The sequence below is a fragment of the Lasioglossum baleicum genome, chromosome 2 (genome assembly GCF_051020765.1).
Source record: "Lasioglossum baleicum chromosome 2, iyLasBale1, whole genome shotgun sequence".
NCBI classification, from domain to species: Eukaryota; Metazoa; Arthropoda; class Insecta; order Hymenoptera; family Halictidae; genus Lasioglossum; species Lasioglossum baleicum.
Genome location: NC_134930.1, coordinates 17,619,319 through 17,639,328, shown reverse-complemented (window position 1 = coordinate 17,639,328; position 20,010 = coordinate 17,619,319). Strand labels below are relative to the sequence as shown.

Genomic DNA, 20,010 nt, shown 5'->3' with positions numbered 1-20,010 from the left:
TTTATGAATGCCCGAGAGAGAAATTTAGGTGGAGATGACTTTAGGCTAGGGAACTGTGGGATTCGTGCATGCTCGATGTGGTCTTTAAAAGAAATTGTAGCTTTTTTGTTTTAATTGGAACCGACTGAATTTCATATTCATTTTCAAATAAAAAAACGAATTGTGTCAATGCGATCTAGTATAATAATCATATATGCAGAAAGAAATTCCCAAGTGGCTCCTGCGTCTTGCAACAGGATCCGCAGTCTATTAATAATCTTATAATCCCAATAAGATTCTAACACTGTAACATAAACACTGTATTCGCTGTAGAATTTATTAATTATCTCGCTACAGTGAATTACATACGTTCAGGCGGAAGTCTGCAATTACCAAGCGAGATATCTCCGTTAAAAATTGCCCCGGCTCTCAAAACAGAATCAAAGTATCTAATCGAACGGTATAGTGTCGCAGTTATATAATTTTATCCGCGACATTGATGCCTATAGAATAATAACGGTAGATTGTAACAGTGTACGGTGTGTGATTTTGAAGGAATTTGAATGGACAAGATTGCAGAGTGCTTTGAGCCGAGAATGGAATTACATGACGGTGTTTGAGATTGGTTTAAGGAGAGAGAACAATAAAGCAAAGAGTACTATGGAAACCATTAAGAAACGGGAAACCTGTTCGCGCGGACATGTTTACCCGCCGCTTTCTTTGCCGGTGTTCAGGTATATATATCGGTTGTTCCGCGAGATCGAAACCGTTCATTATCCGTTTCCCTCTGAGCGATCTGTCGCGTTTCACTCCGTTAATGTATCCCGATCAGCCATCGCACATTTATATCATTGTTACGCAACGCTCATAGCGACTAATAAGCCGTTGTCACGTAAACGAACGGAGCCTAACGACTCGTTCATGGCTGGGACGACCAACGTAACGCTGGTTTCATTGCGCTGCTACGATTTTTGCCTGTTACCGTTGCAGGTACTAGGCTAACCATCGCATCGATTACGTCAACGTTCCGTTAATACAGCTGTTTCTTAAGTATTCCGTCTCGTCCGACTGCAATCCGTTCTTTGCACTCGCGGATCATTGCAAGTATGTTCATAGGTGTCGTGCGATTTTTAGAAGATTGTACATCTGTAAATAAAAGTTCAATTCAAAGTTAGCTTTGCTCTACTTTACTGTAATTCATACATGAAATGAATCAATTTCGTTAGAAATCAAATTTTACGTCTCCATTAATACGAGTCAGTCTGCCTGAACAATTGAACAAGGATTCCTACATTACATCTACCTAGTAAATGAAAATCGTTCACTGTGATTTATATTTTAGAGACGAAGGTGTTTCATCAGATGTTACACTATCCTCGCATTGTGGTAACCCTATCCGATTGACCCGCATACTCGAATACACTGGACTTTCCAAGTGTCAAAACCTTCAGGCTGAAGCTGATCTTAAGTCAGCGATTGAAGACTTTTCTTGAGTATATAATACGTGACTCCGTAGGAATTCCCATGAACTATGGATGAAACGATGGTCGAAGTAACCAGGTAAAATCGCCGCAGCTTTGACCATTAATTAACAGTAAATTACCGGCGGTCGAAACATTTCATATATTTTTTACCTTGCTGTCATTAAGATTCTAAAGATACAAATGATTCATTTAATTCCTTCGTTCTGTCCCTATGGCATATGTAATATTGATCGTATAAAATCTAAATAAATTTCATCTTGTTACTTTTGTAAAGCGAAACCATGTTCTTCGGTGCTCGATGAATTTAGTATTGATTAAAAAAGAAATAGTTAGATCAGGGGAATTGACTCGAGTGAAGGGGAAGAAGTTACCCTCTCTCTGTTAGCACCGAGTCATGCGTCACGCGACCGGGCCGTGGGGGAACAGCAGCGTGGTAGGAGAAGGTGGAGTGGGGAGACTAATCTCAATCTGACGACTGTGATCGAAAGACAGCAACCTCGCTGGGACCCGATCTGCAAAAATCGGTTTCTTTGCGCACAATATGCTCTAAAAGCAGAATGCGTCTAACGAGCTGATTCTCCGCGTAATTTCACCGGTAGGCGACCGGTGAAAAGGAAAAAGCCTCTCGCATCGTCGTCGTCGGTGGTTACGTTTGAACGGCCGGCCGCGTCGCACAGTGATGTTGCTTATTTCGTGTCCTAACGACGAATATCGCGCGGCGGGTCGTTTCACGTTCGACAACACCGGTGACGACGTTAAGCTGCGCGTTTCACTTTGATCTGCGACGGGCACTTCGCGCCGTTAATTTTTCTCTCTCACTCCCGTCGCTCGACGAGAGATCATTAACCGCGCCGTGTCGCGCGGACTCGCCTCTGCTACACGAGCATTAGAATTTAAATCGTCGCTGATATAATTACGGGACTCGGGTGTGTGGTGAACACACACAAGTACACGTGTCGCCCTCGCCAGGCATTACGATCCGCGCGCAAAATTAATAAGGAGATCTATACGCGCTGCAACGGATCCTGCGATCCAGCGTGTCCCATTCGATAATGATGATCGTCGACCATTCAGAGAACTTGTTAATGTTCTTTTAATATTGGACCCTTCGACCTGGAGTTTTTTGAGAAGCTGGGACGAAATTAGTTTCCTACAAAATGTGAAGAAAGAAATCTTATCAATCTCCTCATTAAGATTATTAAGAGAAGGAATAAATTTTCATTGAATCTTATATCGCCGGGAAAATAGCAAGATTTTCATTTCGCATAAAGATTCACGGTCTAGTGATTATTGTCGGTCAGCACGGGGATCACCGACCATCAACAGGCTTCGTTTCTTAGCGGGCTCGTTACGCGTATCAGCACGGCTGGATGATAATAAGCCTCGGCGCGTTCCCGATAAGCGCTCGCGGCTCCTAAAATGATCAATCGATACGGCATTAAATCCGCGGCTAATTAGAAGGCTCGGACTGGAACGGAGAAGGACGTCGTAGTACAAGACGGGAATAACATTAACCCGTTCTCGTCCCGGCTGGAATGTTAATAGGCGCGTAGATTCGCATTATCTGGCCCCTGGGGCAGGATTTTCCATGAGTGACATTGTGTACCCGGGCGAATTCGAGGTCCCTTTAGCTCGTCCCGCTCGAATTACGATAAACGAGGATTGCCCGGCCGGCGGAATCCTCTCTGACGACGAATGCTGCTCGAGGAACAAGCACGGAGCGCTTCTTAAAGCAAAGTATCGGCAGTAGGAATGCGTGTAATCTAATGTCCGTTGGCGAGAGAGCTCCGGCTCCGCTCGAGTAACCCATTATCGAGCTAATGAACACACGGGGGATCAAGCTGTGCTATGGCGTGCGATCAACGAACGCGCGCGGCATATTTCGAGAAGCTGATTCCGATATCGGCAGAATATTTCCGTGGACCTGGCTCTGATACGCGAGGGCACACGGGGAATTGGATAGTCATCGTCCGGAATGATTCCTTCGCTTCCACAGAGGGAGGAACGATTTTTCTTGATCCGAGAACGAAAGAGATGTGACGAGCCTTAGGTGTACCGTTCGACTTCGTTCCTCTCCTCGAATCGTGAGCGCTTTCATTGCCGCTGGAATGCGATGGTTGTTGCTCCTCTCGGTCGACGGTGTATGCCGTTGCGTCGCGATCGTTCAAGGCCGCTGCCGCTTCTGATCCCGCGATCCTCCGGTGAACGGATGAATGGATTTGTCAGATGAATGCCCCGGGATAGGGGCGCATCTTCTTCAATTACCAGCCGGGTCGCGACGCGGAACCGTTTTCTTTTAAAGTGCTACTGATGTTCATTCTCTTCAGCTTCGGGCGATTGTTAGGAGTTCGGGGAGGCTGTGGGTGGATTCCATGGGGTTTTGGGATCGGAGGAACGCGTTATGGTTTCGAATACGAAATGTAGACTTCTGAAGGTACATATTCCGCACGGTTTAGAAATTTGATCGTTGTCGCCTAATGTTTATCATCAAAATGAATTTCTACGCCGGCAGCAGGAACGACAAATGAAGCACGCATCTGGTCCCCGGTTCTGATAGTGGAAATCGGGGCAACCTGATCCGGGGGACTCGAGGGGACCTTGCGCACCGGCTGCATAATGGGAGCTGCCCGTTAACAATCGCGTAGAGAGACGCGCCGGTCCGTTTCAGATTGAGGAATATTGGGGCATTGTAGATGCCGGAGCGAGGTAGACGCACACTCACACGTGTATACTGGGTGTCCCACCTAACTTCAGCATCCTAAACATCCCGCTCAATTTTTATATCCGATTTGCTTCGTCTTCATCGTAGCTTACGAATCGTTATATTAAAATGAACTACATGTGCTAACATCAGCGAGGAAATTATTATGAGGACTAGAGAATCGTTCATCAATCGACCCTACAATAATTTATTAATGTTAACGTGTATACATTCCTTTTTGTATTACTTTGTTCAACGCATCAGAAATGTATGGCTGATGCTATTTTCTCCAAACTTGTTTGAATGTTTAGGATGTTCGTGTTAGAAGAGACACCCTGTATAGGCGTCCATGTGTGTGCTCGGCTTGTTGACAATGGGAAGCCCAGTGGGTGCGTTAATCCGGCATGTAAGGTTGTTCTGTGAGAATATTTCGTGAGAGGGGCCAAGAAAGAGGGGAGGGCGAGGGTGAAGTAGAAGAAAGAGAGAAAGAGATGAGAAAGAGAGGCTCACCTCTATTGTTGCATCCCGGCGATATTATCTGCGGTACACGCGATGCCTCTGTCGGCGAACCGACAGAGTTGACTCGCGCTGAAGCCTCGTGTGCGTTCCTTCCCCCCATGGGCTAGCTTAGGCTCCTTCGTAATTGCCGCGAACGAATGAATCGGCCGTGGAACCCGGCAATCGCCGCGGACAGATCTACGTTCGTTTATCGGGGCTTTCGTTTAGCGGCGCACCTTTGTTCGAAATCGATAAACACGTTGCCGGGAATCATTTTCCGTTTTTCCACGATCGACGATCGATCGCGATGCATCGACGAGAGGCATGCGCGGCAGATGATCAAGACGAGATAAGAGACGTTAGGGGTACGCTTCGAGGTATTTCTCACGCATCTTTCCACGTGAGGCTCGCGGTAAAAGTTTCGCCAGATCTTGCAGGGATTCTGTCGAGTCTGCTTGCGTCTAGTGATTTGTTTATGAAAATTGTCCACGGAGAGCGAAGACGTGAATTCTTCTGATTAAAATGTGTGCTAGAAGTGGATCTTCTATTTAGAAAGGAAAAGTTTCGCAATGTCTTCGATGTGTGGCATTCAAACTATATAATTTTATTCGTGATAGGAGTATGGATGGAGTCGATAAAATCGTTTTTCAGTTTCTTCAGTCTCGCGACTGTGACACAAGCGATTTAGCTGTCAGAGGGTAGATTGAGGTTATCTTTCAGACAGTGGTGTTGAAGTTACTTTTAATCCAGGTTGTCAGGAATTTCATCTTACTTCTCAATTTCCGGTCGCCAGGTCAACCGTCCAGTGCACAGACGAAGAGAACTCCCATTAGTATACGTACATATACACAGAGACACAGGAGGGATCCAATCTATGTCCTCTTTAATGAATACGGGTCCTCTTGCTTGTAACAAGCTTGTTACTTTATTGCATAAAGCTGCTGAAATTAAAAAGAGAATTTCCTTTGACCACTGGAGATCTTGGTAAATGAATCTTTATGTCGAATACCCAAAATGTTCTAAATCGTCCAATAGAGTTGTAGCCTTTGTATCATATAGTATCAACATTTTTATTAGAGAATGACGTGATTACGCATTCAGTCACCAATGCGCGTACCAATCCCGAAATAGCAGGGATAATCCATAACCCGACTGCTGGAACAATTCTGGATCAGGAAGATGAAACTTGAAAATACCTCATGCGGATCTTGGCGTACAAAGTTCGACAGGTGACGGGTCGGAAATGCATTCCGTGTTGGATGTCGGCTTGTTGCACCTCGTAGAGAAGGCTCTCGGATCGCGCGCGCGTTCTGTGGTAGCAGTTTCAGGGCCCCCTTTCCCTGTCTCGCGTCTATCCCCGCGACTCATCCTCCCTGTATCTCGCCTGCAATTTCATCCTTTCGGTCGAGTGGTTTCGAAATTCCAGCACTGACGGGCGACGCCAACGACGCCGTTCCGGCCGTTAAGAGTCCCGGCTCTAATCTCGTGAGCGGATATCGAGCCGGTGTACGGTGTCGTCGGTGATCGGTCAGGGGATCGGTCTCTCGGAAAAGTGGCCGGGCACTTTTGTAGCCGGCGAACGTGGGAATGATTTTGAGAGAAGGGCAACACAGAGAGTGAACAGTATAGTGAACACAGAGGGAGAGATCGGGACAGAGAAGGCCGGATAAGAGGCCCTCGCGAGAAAGAGCGAGATCACCTGGACGCCTCTTCGAGCCAGTTCCGTGGCGTCTTGCCGTTCGCTTTCTCGCTCTCTCGTTCGTACGGTTTCTCGTTAGCTTTCTCGCTCCCTCGTTCGTTTACTTGCTCGCGTGTGCGCACGCTAGTGTGCTGGTATGCTCGGAGAGTGTTCCACCGAGAGCTGTGGAGAGCGCGGGCGCAACACACGTGTCGTCCCGTGTATGCGCGTTCATGCAGTTTGTAACGCGCGGAACAGGTATTCCCCCATTGAAATAAGGTAACGTCGCGAATATGAAATATACCCCCTTGTACAACTTGATAATCCGTGGTTACCATAAATCCTGAGTGATTATCCGCGTGTCTATTTATAAGCCTCGTGGCGTCGCCCTCGCCTCTCTGCCCGCCCCCTCGTCTTCGCGCCGTGCATGTACCCTCCTTCCTTTATCCCTCTTTCCTTCTTTGTTCGGATCTTCATCCCCCCGTACCCCTCTTCATCATCATCATCATCTTCTTCTTCTTCGTCGCCTTCGTCGTCTGCCTCTTCCTCTTCTTCTTCTTCTTCTTCTTCTTCTTCTCCATCCCGTTCGAAGGATGATCGCGCCCAAAGGACCTCGCTTTTCTACCTATATGCGTGTCACGGACTTACTTCTTCCATCCCTGATGTAAAGAGAGAGAGAGAGAGCGAGAGAGAGAGGGTTCTTTGGAGATACGCTCGATAGGATTAATCGGCTTACGAAGACACGGTCTCGCGGCTTGCCGGGCACGGGGAATGATTTGTTGGTGAACATTCGTCCGCACCTGCGACAAAAATGGAGTTCGCCCGACCCGGCTCAAGAAAGCTTTCTCCACAGAGAACGTTTTCGTGGACGTCCAATGCGCTGATGGATCTACCGACTTCTCGGAACGCGGACATCCAGGCTGAGAGCAGGCCGACACAAAAGATTCAACCGGGAAACCCGGTTACGGACGATGGGAACGATGCTGCGAACTTCGGAGAGGAATTTTTATTGGACGATTTTCATCGTGGATTTATAACGTGTCGTTCTCGTCAGGTTTACGAGGAGAGTTTCTAATTATTAGTCCGCAGAACGAAATTGCGGGCGACTACTTTCAGACAGGATTTTTATCAGGTTATTTTTCGAGGATTTATAAAATATATTTTTCAGAGAACCACACGATTTAAGAAACAGCACGGACCCGAGGGTTCTGCTTTACCGAATCACTTCAAGTCATCACTGCGGATAAAAAGAAACATATGTCCGCATCAATTCAACGCGACGGACTACAAATATATTCACCCTCCTCGTTACAATCCTAATTACAGTCTAATGGCTCGGATTCCGCATGAGCCCGTAGCTAATTTATCAAAAGTGGAACGCACACCATCAATAATAACCAAGATAAGATTATCAATCCCTGGAAAGACTTCAAATTTCGTTGAACATCTTCATCTCGACGAATTCCGGAGGAAAAGTCGTTTGGCAATTACGCCGGTAACTAATCGAGCCGTGTTTGCCGCGGTGTTATTAATTTCATCCTGCGTCCTACGGGAGCACACGAACGACGAACAACTCTCCTAGCGAAAGAAGTTGAAGCAACCTCGAGCTAGTTTTTCCTCGTAGATGGAGCAGGTCATATTTCTCTGTGTTCCCTCGCGATCTCCGCGAACGCTATGCGCGATGCAGCCACCAACACGATCTCGTCCGACAAACACGTGAATAGGAGTACAGAGAGGGGTAGAGGGCGTTAATGAAGAAATCAGACGCACTACCGTGTAGCAGAAAACGTGTGTGTGTTGGTCCCGGCTAGATCGCGAGCAATTTCATTCGCAAGAAACCCGGAATTACGCAACCGACTCATGCTCTGCCCGAGAATGATATATTATAGATGCGATACGAAGATTAGATGGCCGGGAGGAGATACAATATTACGCTCGCGGAATGCGCGTGTTTCCTGCTTGATAAAGGAGAAACGGAGCTAATCGGTCTCTCGAAGCCGCGATCACCCGAGAGATCGATGGGTTTCCGGGGACCATAGAACCGGAAGCGCACTTGTTCCAGTCGAAATGTACATCTGCTCTTCTGGTAACTCGATCCAAGAGAAATTTCGTTTGACACCGAGCTGACTCTCGGACCACGGATCGAGCTCCTACCGATCAGATCGTTATCACCGATTTTTTATACGGGCGAACGGTAAACTCGCGCGATCGTCTCAGAATGCTTAATACGCCGGACGATCTTCTGCGGAGACGCGAGATAGCGACGAAACGAAACGCTCTCGCAATTAATCCGACAGCACACGGACGTATTTCGCGAACGCGTTTCCGGTTTTCGAGATGCTCCAGATGCTCGACGATCACCCGTCCGCTCGAACTTTCGGGTGGAATGGGGACCGATGCGATTTTTATACAGGGTGGGACCCTGAACAAGCACTAATTACGAACAATTTGAATGCTATGTTATCGATTGCTTTCGGAAGCAATTTTTATCCATCTATCTTTGTCGAGGTTTTGAAAAATGTTTTGCATTTGATCTACATATTTTTGCCATTAATGCATGAAATTCACAGTCTAATTTTCAGACTGGACAATTTTCAAAAACCTGGAGACCTTCTTAAGCACTAGACTTACGGAATGTGTCAAAATAACGCGTTCTAATATTTTTCATTTACGATTATATGTATTATATTCATCAAATTTATTTCTTCGGTTATATGTTACGAATAAAGCGGCTCAAAATTTGGACCGTCGGGAATTTCGCGAGAGTTTCGCAGAAAAGGGGACATAGATAAAGATTTAAACGGTCGATTCTCTTCTCGCAATAGACCGCTGTTGAAATCGAGAGGAGAGTTTTCGGGAGAGGGAGAGACGGTGAGAGAGCGGCGAAGAGAGTGAAGGGAGTTTGCTCTCGCCGAGGGGACGAAGAAATCGGGGCTATCCTCGAATGTCGCCAGAGGCGCTGCGCGTTGTGCTGCGGCAAGCTATTAAAAACCCAAGTTATGAATGAAAGCCGAGCTGAAATAGAATGGCACGCCGTGCTCCGCCCACAGGAACAGGTACAAACACCACGACACGATAGGCTTAGCTCAAGTCCAATGTCAGAAGATTCCCCAGAGGCCAGAAACGAATCCTGCGCGCCGCTCTTGATGTTTCAACCAGAACCGAAAATCATCGGTTATACGCTGGAGATTAATATGCCGAACGGCCTCCGATCCACGCGATTTATGTCATAATTCCGACTCCATAATCTGAGACACCCACCAAAAATCTCCGACATTCGACATTTATTCTCTACATGAGTTTAGATTTTTCTTTTATCGTGAACTGAAATTATGAGGGTGCTTTTGTGAGAAATTACGTCAATTGATGTTCGCAAACGTATTGGGCTGATCGTGTCAAAATTCTGTCACGTATTTGTTAATAGTAATTTTGCTTGATCAACTTTTCTTTAATACTTGCGCTCAACAAGTCACTTTCGACATCTTGAATTTTGATAAATTTATAAACTGTCACATTCCAGATAAAATTGTGGTCAGAACAGAAATGACGGCTTGAGAAGATCTGTTAAATTGTAATCGATGTTTGGATGATTTTCGTACGGGATCAAAGTAGTTCGATTTGATAGTCCAGCGTTTTCAATGTCTAGCGTATCTCCAAGTGCAAGGAAAAATCGAGATATACGATATTAAAACTCGCAAGGTAACCGGAGATATTCCCCAAGCATTAGAACCCACACTCGCATTGTTCTTTGCATAGAATTAACTGCGCTTGTAACCAGCGAAATTATATTCCGAAAGGTCAGTGCGCGTCGGACAGGGAAAGAAAACTTGATGCAAATTGTTTCTGAGAGAAGTAACGAGGTATTTGATTAATTGCACCGTAGGTGGACACAGCGGGAAACGTGAAACTAGCGGAGTAACAAAAGATGAAGGTAGAGATTGAAAACCGCTAGGCTGACCTCGACCACGGGAAAATCGCTGAAAAATCCTTGGAACATCCTGGACATTCGAACTCCTCCCTTTAACAAACATATCTTTTACTTAAGTATACTCTTCAGCTCCATGTGCTCCAACATTTTACTGAAATATTTACTAAGAGAAAAATTTAACCCTTTAAGGACGCATATCGACATATTACTGACATTATTTAAATATCACAGGCTCAGTATGTATTTACAGTAGAATTATCTGACTATAGACCGTAAATTAGGTTCATCCAAGACAAATTGAGCAACTTTCGCTTATCCCTAAAATTTCATTATTATAATAATTACGTTTAAGAAGGCGAAGGGGCGTGAAAGAAGCGTCAGGTTCGGGTTTACACGCGCGTCTCTTCCGAATATTTCTGTCGCGGGTAAGAAATACAGCCGGCAGCGGTTTCGCGAAGACATAATTAGTTGGTTGCGTGTTAAAATGTCGAGGACTCGGAGCGGTTCTTCGCACGCCGTAAACCCAAATCACGGCCGGCCAAATTATGCGTAAACGAGCTGGCCGCAAACGAACGATGGGCAATACATCGCTGATCGTACGACGACGGCAGGTCGCTCGGAGTTCGACGCGAAAGAGGGACTCTGAAAAGGGCACGATGCCTGACTGTCTGTCACATTCTTGATGTCAGCGGGCCAGAGAAGGGCCGGTAGTCGAGCATCCTGACGATTCAATTAGGATTCAGGCATGCAGTAGAAGGCTCCTGATCTCTCTCGCTCCTTCTCCGTCTCTCTCTGTTCGCCTCGGACAACTCTCTCTCTCTCCATCCTTCCAGCGCCAGCTTTCTTTCGAGACCCTCCTCGGGTATAATCGATCGCCGATTTCACGAGAGATCCATCGGGCCGGGGATCGCGTGGCCCTTGATATATGAAGATCACGCGGATAGCGCGAGCCAGTGAATCGTCGAACTCTTTGAATATTAATTCTGCGAACGTCCACTAGCTTCCAGAGTTGAAGAGTCACTTATTGTCAGAATGAGAACGCGTTTCTTTAATTCTTTAAGGACGAGGACTTTCTGAAACGATAAGAACACTGTCCAATCCTTGAATACTATGTAGATTGTTTGTGCGACCACTCGAAGTTTCCATTCCCATAATGCTCTCACTAAAACAGGTCAAGCCGGTTTCAAGACGTTCCACAAAAAGATCACAGAGCACCCTAGAACTTCTCTAGACAAAGTGTCACCCTCCGAACACTGATTAGCGCAGCGTCGTCGACAGCTGGATCGATAGCGAGCTCTATCCGTACGTATGGAAATATCGTTATAATCGTGTACACAAACGACTCGGCCGGGCTCGTCGCGACTAAGGAAGAGGAAGCAAAGCGTTGAACCTTCTGGGGGGGTTGAAAGCTTCGGACGAGGCCATCGTGGAGAAGCGTCGCGGGACAATGGAGCAATCAATAGGGTAATGTGAGGACACTTTATCGAATTATCGATGCGGTCGACACTGGCGTACCTACGGTCAATGGACACGGGTACCCTGCTTTTCGAGCAGCACCACCCGAACCCTTCCACCCTTTGCAGTCTCTCCATCTCTCTCTTCCCCTCGTACAGAGCCTCGTTTCGAGCCTCCGCAAGCAACGTCCTCCTCCGGGGGCCTCTCACGGAGAGGAGAGGCTTTCTATCTGGCCTATCCGTCTCTCTTTCTCACGGTTTCCCGTCAACGTTCGGCCGCTGATAAAGTGAACCATCCGTGCCGCAACAAGCTCAGTCGCCCTTGACACTTTGCCCAGTTAATGTCCAGGAGAGCCGCCGCGATAAATCCGCCCCCGAGCCGAGCGGAGGCCGAGGCCGTGGCGATCTTCTTCTCTAAGCCTTCTTCTCTCTTGGACGCTGTTAGCTATCTCGCTAAACTCGCGCGCCGCGCCGGTTCTTGGTGTCTCTCGCCCTTGTGAAATCCATTATCTTCTTCTCCAAGCCTCGATCTCTTTCTCCGCAGCTTTGTGTTCCACGTGAAGGAGAGAGAGAGAGAGGGGAAGAGGAGAGACGTTTTCTGGCGTCCCTCGATCGGTTAACGTCGCCGGGAAAGAGTCCGCGCGAGCATCAGGTGTAGAATACAATGGTCCCGGCTGTCCCGGGATCCTCGAAGAAATAAGTTCCCCGGTTGGATCGTTGGATTGAGAGAGAGAGAGACGCGATTGGTAAGAAACGATCTCCCCTTCCGCAATGCTTCACCCCCGTAATCGGATGCACCGGTTCACGCGTCCCCGAGGCGACGGCCATTAATCACCTGACCAGCCGGTTTCCCAACGCAAAATTGCTCGCTGCCGGCACACCGTGGTCTAGATCCTTGCGCTACACGCTCGGAATTCGAAAATTATTTTTTTTTTTTTTGTTCAATGCGGGTGTTTTCAGTGTGTCTTGCTAGGGAAGTTAGGCTCCCGCGTGTGATTCGGTGTAATTTCATTTGTTGTGATTTTTATGGCGTGTGTTAATCTCTGATATACAATTTACTGATTTTCATATTTATCGGAAGGAACGTCTTAGTTCATGAACGAAATTATTTCTTTATTTGAGAGTGTCCGTAAAATTCTGTATAAGTATGGTAATTTGCATAAATGTCCGCAGTCTGGTTATCAAAATCGAATTTTGTGCGGTTCATACGTAGATCCAGCGCACAGTGCGCAGCTAGGAAACCCGGTCGCGAGTGGGTTTCGCGGCCGAGTGCTCGGACACTTAACAGGGACGATGGTGGGCCGATACTTTTACGCGTTCGCGAACGCATATTTCATGTCAGTTCGACTCGACCTTTTTCTCTCTGGTTTTTTAATCGCCGGTCTCGCTCTGTCCGTTTTTCTCTCTGCTGTCGTCCCTCTCGGAAAGAGCTTCCATATCGAATCTCGTCAGCAAGCGGGTTCAACGGTTGTATACGTCCCCGGGAATATACGCAGTTGTAATTGCACCGTTCGCATTCGTTCGCGTTCGCTCTTCGATACCTACTTCTTATCTTGGTCGGAGGACAGGCTCGGTGCATGGCACAGAGTCCCCGTTTCGATCCCACGAGCCGCGTCCGATTGACCGCGTGTGAGAACACGATATCGCACGAATGAGTTATGATCCTTATTCGTGGTTTTGCATACCGATTCATTATCCGCCGGTGGAACTCAAAATTGGAACGCGACGCAGACGCTGCGCGCTGCACTGGCGCAACCGATCACGCCCGATCCGCACGACACTCTTGCGGCCCAGAATCGACGACGATAAATCAAAGACTATCCCCCCAATGGCGTGGCCCGATTCTTTATTTTATCCGTGGAATGTCAACCGCGGTTTCGAGGTGCTGCGTGGGTGCCTGGAGGATGAGGGTTGAACGAACACAGCCGCGAGATGTGCCTCCAGCATCTGATGTTGACATGGAGAATCCGCGTTGACTGACCAATAGCATTTTTAGTAGTTGTACTGGACCGAAAGGAAGCTTAGAAATTTACTTTTACATTTTAATCTGAAACACAGTTCTCAAATGACGATACTGGAAGTGTACTCATCGAAAAAAATTTTTTCCGCGGCTCCCTACCTTTTATTTTTTTTAAAAACTTTATTACAAAAAAGTGAAAACTACAAATCAAGTTTTTTAAAACAATTTTGGCGCCTCCCAGACTGGAAACCGCTGGGCTTCACAATTGAATTTCTATTGCTGTTGAAAAATCCTCCAAATAGTTTTCAGCCATGGTAAGCAATTAACACTATTTTAACCGCGATTTCAGGCATTGAGAGGTACCTAAATCATTTTCCCGAGTCTCGATCTATCAAGCACGAATGGCGTCGCCTCAGAAACGAGGACGACAGTCATCAAAAGAATAACGGAGCTTTCTCGGCCATCCTTCGCGATCGTCGTCGGCGCGAGGTTATTATCGCGACAGTGCCTACGGAATCAGTCGGTGAAGGCCGTGCGCACAGATGTTCTAAATCGCGCGCAAACAAATCACTTTGGTACCATCGACTCGCGCGCAAATACAGTTGTGCAATGACTCGGAGTGACTGTTAGGTAATTCGATTTATGTAACGGTGCCGGCCGGCGTTGCTATTGTTGACGCGGGTCGTTCGTTCCTGTGGATTCTCGAACCGGGACCATAGCTGGCTCAGATGAGACGAGCACCTTGGGTTCACCTGTATGACAGTGCACGGTTAAATTCACGTGAGCACATCTTTTTCTCCCAAGGACTGTTTCAAATTGTCCAAAATTGATGTTGATCGTATTAAAACTCTCGAGGCTTCCACTTTGAATGATCAACATTCGTTTCTGCCTGATATATTTAAAATTGTCTTCTTCATTTCGGAGTATAAATACTGCGATTCTCATCTTTAATATTCATTGTGGAGGTTTCATCCGCGATCCACATCGCGACGCGTAAATTCGCCTTTACTTTCATGATCGAGGGGAGTCGACTTTTTCTCGAGTAGAAAGAACTTGGGGGAATGAAACGAGAGCACCACGTGTAAATGGATGAACGGATTGTCCGCGATAAGAAGAGATGACAGGTAATTCGGACGATGGAAACGAGACAGCTGGCCAACGAACGCACCCACCGATCGTCTTAATCCTTTCCTCACACTTTGGTCGCGCCGGTTTTATCGATCCTTGCGACTGATATCACCTCGACCGGTAGAATCTACGGCTTTCCAACCGCGACTAATTGCCCGCCGCTTGGATGTCGCTGGAAAATTGCTCCAATTTCCTCCATCCTGTAACGTGTAAAACGTTAATCCGCGACGGTTGTAGATCAGAATCGGCGACACGTTTTAGTGTCTTCTGATGCTCCTGTTTCAAGAGCATCAACTCGTCCATCCCTAGCATTTTCTCGATTTAGCTCGTAATACGGGGTCTCTGGAATCGACGCGATAATGTGTCAACCGGACTCTTCGGCTTGTGAGAACTTGCTCTCTATTCTGTAGGTATAATTAAGGCATCGTAGGTTGGTTTTGTTAGGAATTACTTCGAGTTCGAACTAATTATATTTGCGCATCGACGGACCTTAGACACCTTTGCCGGCGTTGCAAATTGCGGGTAATTCAAATTGTGAGCTCTTGAAGCGTGAAATTCGTAACCTTGCTTTTTCTTCATGAAGGTAGTTTAGTATTTCTTTGTGGTACGTGGAGAAGCGATTTGAAGTACGTGGACTGATCAAGGTTTGGAAAGTGATCATTTTGGGGATGTGCCAGAAATTTTATTTGAAATATGATATTTCTCTAGAATGTCTATAGAGACGATCTGATTTTTATAGAGACTAGACTTCGTAGAAAAAATACCCTAAACCAACCAGTTCGTAAGCTATTCTTCTTACCCCCTCTCCAGTGCTGGGCTCCCAAACAACTTAGGCTCTCAGCCCTTCTTCAGCATCACTTATTGTTAGCGTCATCCCCGGAACGGTAGTTCGAGAAGGACGATCGGGACTCGTCCGGGCCAGGCGGTGGTAGGGGTATAATACTCGCGCGACTGGCTGAAAGCGTGCGTACTCGCGGCTTTCGCAGCAACAGGCACCAGCAGCAGCAGCATTGGCATCAGCATCAGCCGCATCAGGAACAGCAGGAGCAGGAACAGCAGCAGCATCGAACGAACACCCCTCCACGGGTATCAGGCGGTTTCTTCTCCTCTCTGGTCACTCTCTTCCCTTACCTCGCGAGTGGTTAGGTCCGGGACTCCCTCTTTTCCCGTTCGCGATTTCTCTCTCTCTCTCTCTCTCTCGCTCCTGTCGATACGCGTTGTCTCTGGCGGTTCTCTCCTCCCCCCGTTCTTCTCGATCATCTGCTCTCTTCTCTCGACCAAGGGACCCGTCACTATCTCTCTCGCGGGGCTTCTCGGAGTCTCTTTAGTTTTGTGCGCTACCTGCCTGCCTTGTGGCTCTCTTCGTATCGTATCGTATGTAAGCGAGGTGCCGGTGGCGGGACGAGGTAAGCAAGCCAGGCATAGCAAGCGGAGCAAGCAGGAGAAGCAAGCAGGAGAAGCAAGGGAAGCAGGCAGGAGGCAGGCAGGTAAGCAGGTAAGCAAGCAAGCAATACAGGCGAGGTGGTTCGTTCGGGCTCTCTCTGGATTTGCCTGTGTGTGGCTGCGCGGCATGGCGTTGTCTCCTCGCGTGTAGGCACACACAGTTGTCTCCCCTCACACGTGCTCGCCCCTCACGCACTTTGCTACGCGCACGCACACGCTGGGTTTTGCGACTCGCATCTTCTTCTCTCTCTCCCTCCCTGTGTGTGTGTGTGTGTCTCGATGAAAAGAGAACGAGAGATATCGGAACAACCGTACAACGAAGAAGAAGAAGAAGAAGCAAAGAAGGAGGAGGAGGAAGAAGGTTCGTTTGGTTTCGCGAGACGCGAGCGAACGGAACGGAGCCGCGGCACACAGAGACTTCCTACGGAGAGCTGTCCGGCCTGTATAGAGGCAGCACGTTAGGTCCCCGGAGAGGAGAGGCGAGAGATAGGGGGCCCGGCGATGAGGCCCAACAGAGAAGGAGAGAAAAAGAGAGAGAGAGAGAGAGAGAGAGAAAGAGAGGTGAGCTTGTATAGGTCGGAGCCACGCGATTGTGTGTGGCCGGTGCACAAGAGCGTGGCTCCCCTCCCTCCGTAGCCACACTCCACCACACTCCTCCTACCTCTCCAGCCTCTACCTCCTTCTTCTACCTGCCGGGCCGGCCGACACACATGTGTATGTGTACCTTGGTCTTCAGTGTAAGATCTGAACCAGCGGAGAACGCACGCTATTGTTATATCATTATCATTGTCATCGTACCGCGGCGATTCGCGCCCGTCGCCGCCGCGCCGTGTTCCACGTTCCGCCCCGAGTGTATCGTTCCGACCTCCAGGAAAAATCGCTCGACGAGCCCGAAGTAGAGTCCCTGGCGACCTCTCCTCTGTCATCGTTGTCGGAGCGGCTCGCGAACCCCTTGCAAACGATCCAGAAAACCTGCAAGATCGCCGGCCTGGATCGTGAGCCGGTCCACGCGCCACGCCGCGGCCGGCTACTCCCTCTCCCGCCAGCTGTGTCAGGTGCGCTTTTCTGCCGAGCTTCTGCCCCCGGTTTTTACGAAGCAGGATTCTCCGCCGGAGAGAAGCTTGTCGAACAGGTCAAAGGATGACGGGATACGAGGTGTCACCGCCGCGCCCTCTGACAGTCTGCCGCGCACGGGGCGGCCCACCTGTGTGAACACGTGGGAAATCACCTGCATCGCCGCCCGCACACGCGTCCTCCACACGCACGCCCACCGCCGAAACCGCGTGGTCCACCACCTGTTCACCGAAGAAATACGCTCGTTTATCGATCGTCTATCTGGTTCGGGAGATTGAAAATCCTTCGGAGAAGCTGGACAGATCGCTAGATCTCAAGATTTCAAGTGCGAAAACTCTGTGTCACCTGGCTGTGTAGAAAGGTGTCCTGATCAGGTGAGATCGGGATCCAGGGACCTATTTGGTTTGCACTGTTTAAGATTCGTCAGGTGGTTCGTTCGATTCCTCCTCGGGGTGCAGAGATAGAGGAGTTGGGATGAGTTCAAGATCTCATGCTCGGAAACTCTGTGCCAATCAGCTGTAAGTGAGACCAGTGTCCAGTTTGTTCCTTTGATACCTCTTCAGGGCGCAGAGATAAGATAAGGCGTAGAGAGAGAGAGAGGAAAAAGTGTGTGGAGGGAAAATCTGAAAACCTCAAGCTTGAAAACACTGTGTCAGTCAGCAGTATGTGAAGAAACGTCTTTGCTCTGTGAGACCAGTGTCCAGAGACCTGTTTGTTGTCTCCAGTTCTTGAGTTAACTCCTTCGATTTCTCTTGAGGGTCCACGGAGAAGAGCCTAAAGAGAAGGTGGAGCGTAGAGGAGAGATAGAGTGTGCAAAGAGAAGAGGAGGTGTAGAGAGAAGATATAGTGTAGAAAGAAGACAGGGTGCGACGAGAAGGAAGACGTTGTCGATTAGGATCGAGGGGACCCGATGACGGGGAGGAAGAAAAGGTGGTCTCGGGTCTCGACGGACGAGAGGCGACCAGGATCGATCGGAAACACGCCACGGCCGACGCCTAATTAAATCGATTAGACTTTGGGGTTAATTGTTCTGGAACGCCGCGCCGGTTCCCGCCTACTGTCATCGCCGGCATCTCCCAGCCCTCTCGCCGATATCGGGAACGTGAATCGTTACAGTGCTAGATAGAGGAACTATATATCGACGCTGTCATCCCGTGGTCGTTTCACTGTCGTCGTTGTCGTTGTTGTCGCGCGATCTGAGCGGCGTGAACAGAAACTCGTGACCTTTCGGTTTGTGGATCGGAGTCGATACCCTCGAGTATATCGGCTTGCGGTGAGATCGGCGAGCAAAATTTCGGTGCTAAGTGACGTCTCGTGTTCGACAATCTTGCCAGTGTGTCGCCTCTTCGTGGTGTATATTCTTCTTTAATCCTTTATCTCGTCTTCTGATCGTTCAGTATCTGAAGATCGGAGGATTCCAGATTTCACCCGGATCGGATTGTTCTGTGTGTGCTCGCAAAACTGGTGTCTGTTGGTGCTAGCCCTTCCGTTTGACAAACAGCCAGGGGCCAGGATTTTGGGTCCCCCTTCCCGCGCAAAAGGTTCTTCGCTGTTCCCGGTCTCGGAATCGTTTTGTGGTGACAGAAAACCGGCTCGGCTCCGCTCGGCTCGGCAACCGTTCGAACGCAGTCCGCCTGCGATCTCCCGATGATTGCTCAATTAGTTTTAAACGTGCTCGCGTAGTGCGCCCATCGCATCGGCCCGCGCTCACTGCCGGGGGATAGCGATTCGAAGGCTAACGATCCTGTGAATCCGTGCGTGATCAGTGCTCTAAAGGTATCCTCGAATATTCATCGCGGGCCCGAGCGTGTGGACCACTCGGCGCGCGTGATATACCCAGACCCCAGAGCTTAGGCTCCCGCCAGGAGAACCACGATTATGCGGACGAATGGTCGCGGTGATAAATGATTCGCGCGGTCCACGATAGTACCTGGAAGCTACCAGTTGGAACTGACGGTGAGTCGATACACTCTTTCACGATTTGATCGTACCAGCGCAGCGTCTAGCAGGCTTCGATGACGGAATTGTGTGTGTGTGTGTGGGTGTGTGTCGTTTTTCTTCAGTTTTCGTGGACGCCGATTAAATATACTCCATTAAATATTCATTTATGAATAATAATTTAGTACTCTAGTAGAAGATGCATTTTACCGTCCAATGGGACGAGATAGAATCTGGAATTGAAGGTGGGAATGTATTCTTTCCAAGAGATTTATTGTTCCAGTATCTTCAAACGAATTAGCTCAATTCGTGCAGTTAGGATTAAACCCTCCGAAGTAGTGAATCCTAATCTGATCGATGTAGCAACAGAGTTCCCACGTAAACAGAAAAACATAAGTCAGTCGAGGTATCGAATGGTTGATACCAACACCGTTATTCCACGATTGTATCGTGATAACTGAACTGTCAACAATACAGACTCATTGGCGTGTGTAGTCTAGATGTTACTTCAGGAAAAAGATCTACTTCAAGTATTCATACTACTTTGAAGTCGATAGGAAAAAGAAAACTAGTTTATACTCTCTTGTTTTTCAAAGTTCTACCTCGCCTAATCAGTTTCCAACGCGAAAGCCTCTGGAAATATCTGACGCTAATCGATGCGGCAACAGAATCTTCACGTAATCACAAAAACATTAATCAATAGAAGTATCAAACCAACTATCTGGTATCAACGAAGTTGCTCCAT

At 48.2% G+C, this 20,010-nt stretch overlaps 1 protein-coding gene and 1 long non-coding RNA gene across 8 annotated transcripts in view; one reads left to right on the top strand and one right to left on the bottom strand.

The window, feature by feature from the left end:
• Positions 1-20,010, top strand: part of Sox102f (transcription factor Sox102F) — a 395,175-nt gene that overhangs the window by 146,037 nt on the left and 229,128 nt on the right. For 2 of the 7 annotated variants that reach the window (XM_076443836.1, XM_076443827.1), the window contains exon 1: positions 16,362-19,283. The exons of 4 other annotated variants lie outside the window; for them this stretch is intronic. The gene's annotated coding sequence lies outside the window, so the exon portion shown is untranslated. Of the gene's footprint in view, positions 1-16,360; positions 19,284-20,010 lie in introns of those variants that run through there. One more of the 7 variants, XM_076443847.1, reaches the window with a different exon arrangement.
• On the bottom strand, positions 246-16,736 carry LOC143218659 (uncharacterized). The gene is made up of 2 exons (XR_013011135.1): positions 15,610-16,736; positions 246-15,010 (listed from the first exon to the last, which is right to left on the bottom strand). It is a non-coding gene; the product is annotated as an uncharacterized LOC143218659 (long non-coding RNA).